This window comes from Acomys russatus, chromosome 24, assembly GCF_903995435.1.
Source record: "Acomys russatus chromosome 24, mAcoRus1.1, whole genome shotgun sequence".
Taxonomy (NCBI): domain Eukaryota; kingdom Metazoa; phylum Chordata; class Mammalia; order Rodentia; family Muridae; genus Acomys; species Acomys russatus.
The window spans coordinates 36,830,297-36,834,342 of record NC_067160.1 but is presented as its reverse complement, the minus strand read 5'-3'; the positions used below and the strand labels follow the sequence as shown (position 1 = coordinate 36,834,342).

General features: G+C 39.9%; 1 pseudogene; it reads left to right on the top strand.

Annotated features, from left to right (window-relative positions):
• Positions 1-757: 757 nt before the first annotated feature.
• Positions 758-1,983, top strand: LOC127206971 (R3H domain-containing protein 2-like; annotated as a pseudogene).
• The last annotated feature ends 2,063 nt before the right edge of the window (positions 1,984-4,046 follow it).

Genomic DNA, 4,046 nt, shown 5'->3' with positions numbered 1-4,046 from the left:
TTAATCTCATGATTATTTGACAAGTGTTGGCATTATTTCCCAACTATTCAGAATGTTCTTGTCTAGATCTATATCTTGAAGTGTTTTTCCTCTAATGGCTTTGGATCTTGCACTAAGATCCATCATGTCTTTGGAGCTGACTTTTGTCAGGGCGAGAAATAAGAACATCCAGTTTTTACAGCACCACTCATTAACAAGACTCTTCTTTTCTCCAATATATACTTTGGGTATCTTTACCAAAACTAAGATGGCTATAGTTGTATGGGTTGATGTCTATATTCTAATATATCCAATTTGTCTATATCTTTGGGCCAGTGCCATGCTGTTTAGTTACCATGGATCTGTAGTACAGATTAAGATCTGGTATTTTTATGTTTTAGCATTGTCTTTTCTATATAGAATTACTTTGGCTTATTTAGGTTTTGATTTTGTTTTGTTTTACTTCCAAGCGAGCTTTACTATTTTTCTGATTATTTAAAGAACATAATTGTGATTTTGATAAAGATTATGTTGATCTTACATATTAATTTGGGAATTAAAACTTTTTTACAATATTAATTGTGTCAATACATAGGCAAAAAGGTCTTTCCATTCTCTAGAGGATTGTTCAGTTTCTTTCTCTGATGTCTTAATGTTTTTATTTAGGTTTATTCGTAGGTTTGGTTTTTTGTGTGGAGCTATTGGGAATTGAATTTCTTTCCTAATTTATTTCTTGGCAGGTTCATTATTGATATATAGGAAACCCATTCACTTCTACATGCTAATCTTGCTATTTTGGCAAAAGTGTTATTCAGGGATCTATATTGGGTCTACTGGGGCTATCCACATCCAGAGTTGTTGCACTCTACTAAAGAATATTATTCAGAAGATCCTGGAAATAATTAAAGAACTAGAGAACATGGTGGAAGAATCTATAAATAGAAACAAATTTATGTCTAGGACTTTAAAGAAGAAGTTGAGAAAGAAGGTGAATATACTGGTTTGCATCAGGAGACAGAAAGATGGACATCAAACTATGGTCATGCCAGGAAGAGAGTGAAGTGCAATTTCAAGCTCAGTTGGGCTAGTCTGGCAGTATGTGAGGAATCTTCCACCCTATTTGCTGATGGGCCACTAGACACGCAAGATATAATTCAGTTGAACATCAGCTGCTCTTCTGACAAGTAGGAAGAAAAGTCTCTGAAAAGTAAGACAAAGACAAAAGCAATGAAGAAGTCCCAAAGAAGATACTATTCAGAGACTTCAGCCAAGGATATAAAAAAAAAAAAAAAAAAAACTCCCCTAGAACAGACTTGTGTGAATTTCTTGTAAGTACACTGAAATAGAACCCAAGGGAGAGAATGATGCTACTGAAATTAGAAAAGAGAATTCTGGAATTTATTAATGACAACAATGCTGTTACACCTATAACTGCCAAATTAGAGATGGACTATGCTGTAAGTCAAACTGTGAAAGATTTCATCATCATCTACAAAACCAGCAACATAAGAATCTATGAACAGAGGTTTTTCAGATCATATAAAAGATGAGGTTAATTTTCAAGGAAGATGATGCCAATAAGATGAGAAACAGACCGGACAGAACAGATATCTAAATGACATGAGAGAGAATGGTGAAGTACTGAGCAGCCACCCAAGTAGCACAGATCCCTGGAGCCACTGCCTTGGAGTACTACAGATTCAGGTGGCTGTCCAAAGAATTCGACTCCCTATCACCAAAGCCAGCCGCTTCGGTGGAATCTCCATCTTCACCTGCCTGAGACCTTCTCCTTCGCAATGTCCAACATCAGCAGCAGCCACAGCAGTAACAATAACTTCCTGCTCTCCTACTCACCCCTCAGCAATAGCTATGCTTGAATAATCACATTATTTCACAGTTAGATGACCTCAGCAACTCCTGATGACAGATGAGCCTAGGTCTCAAGGTTCATCTGTGGCACCCAGCCCATCCTCACCTTTGCTCCAGTCCCTATTTATCCCCTAGTGTCTTTAGCAAGTTAGCTTCATAATGGTCTCTGCAGGACAATCCCCCCGACCCCTGCTTATTTCCAACTACTTTATCTCTAGCCACACACTACTGAATCAGTAAGTCCTGCTGCTCCAAGGCTACAGGTAGACCCCTAAACAGATCAGGTTTCTTACTATAAGCCTGCGTAGAAGCCTAACTCCAACCATCATTATTGACATCTCTCTCACTCTGTGGCCTATACATCTCAGAATCTTCACCAGCTGCCTCAGGCATCCCCGTAGCCTGGTTTACAACCCTTCTAACAAGCAGTAGACAACTCATCAAGGCATGCTTGGGGTCCATCAGCTACAGAACAAAGTCCTACCCAGCAACTAAAAGAGCAGCATTGGTGAACCTATCTAAGGTCAGGTGGTTCATAACACTCCACTAGCTTCTTAGCAAGTCCTAATGGGCAATGAGTTGCAAAAGGTGGCCTAGTAGCCTTTTCAGAAACCCATGCTGGTCCCTGCCATACAGTCTGTGCAAGGAGGCCTGCCAGCAGGGGTGTACACATGTGCTACAGCACGATCCCTGGAAACCAATGCAATCTTGATGATAACTCACCAACACACAAACTAGCAGCATCCTTGTCACATCTACTACACATTCTTTCAGAACCCTCTCTGTCACGAGCCTCAGAGATATCTGCGCTGAACTCAGTCCCCTTCCCATCCACACACTACCCTTAGCCTGCGGGTCTTGGTCAGCCATTATGGTGTAATCTATCCGTCTTTTCACCCTTGCTTTCTGACCAGTTGATTTATATGATGCACCAGGGATGGACTGGATTGAAGCATGGAAACTGAGACAAAAGACAAGCACTCAAATCTACCTCCACTGACCAAGGACAGCAGATTGTGCACTAAAGGTGACAGGTCTCCCTGAAGGCACAACCCATAGGAAAACATCAACATTCTTCACCCAACTTGATATGTCTTAGACCTCACTGCCCTGTATGCCTTTGTGCCTATATTTCCCAATCCCCTGGCTACCCATAGTGCCTTATTTTTTTCTCCAAGACTCTGTGAGTCACTTCCATCTTTGAGTAGGAAAAAAAAAAAAAAAAAAAAAAAAAAAAAAAAAAAACCAAACCTCTGACTTGAGGATCCAGGAACAAGCCAGCTCCCAACAAACAAAGGAGGAGAATGAACTAGCACAGGAGACATGGAGGCTGAGCAGAGGGAGTCAAAGCAGAAAGACTGGCTCCCAGCTGAGAAGTCAGGAGACGGCTGCCTGACTGGCACCTACCAGCTTATGGCTGAAGAGAGCAGCAGACAGATTCTTACACTGGCACTGAGCTCTCTTCCATTCCATGTGTCACCTTCTCCCAGGTTGTGCCCCTTATGTTTCCCTGCCCTTCCTACTTCCTTCTAGTATCTTTTAAAAAAAACATCTTCTCCAGGCATGAAATTAATTTCCCTCATATTTAAAACTTGGAATACCCATCCCAGAACACGTGTATATACTATTTACTGTTTGTGACACAGGGAAACATACAGTATCCAACTGCACATACAGATGCACTGCAAATTTTAATTGTTTGTTTGTTTGTTTATAAGTTACTTGGTTGTAGATTCATTTTGTTTTTAAATGTATATTTTAAAAAACATGACACTTGGAAAAAATGCCTTTTTCAAGTGTTTTCAAAGGAAATTGCTTATCTACTGCTACTGAGATCTTTAGTGTCGTATCCATGTAAAGAACAAGTATCAGTTGTTAAAGTAATTTCATGTAGGACAAAGTTAAAACTTTAGCCAACTTTAAAATCAAACTATCAAAATTTCCAGAGACAGTCAACTCAGGTGGTTTGTGGTAGAATAGGCATACTTTGTAGTAGAATTTCATTTGTCTTCTTCTGTCCTGGCCCAACTTTTGTTGCATGAAGAGATACATAATACATAGCACAAAAGCAACCTGTGTGAATTTTGACTGTTCTCATGTCACACAAAATGTGATAATGTCGAAGAGAGTTACCAGAACAACTTAGTGGATCTTGGCTCTAGGCTAGAGATGGAGTAAAAACTGGAACATTCTCAGAC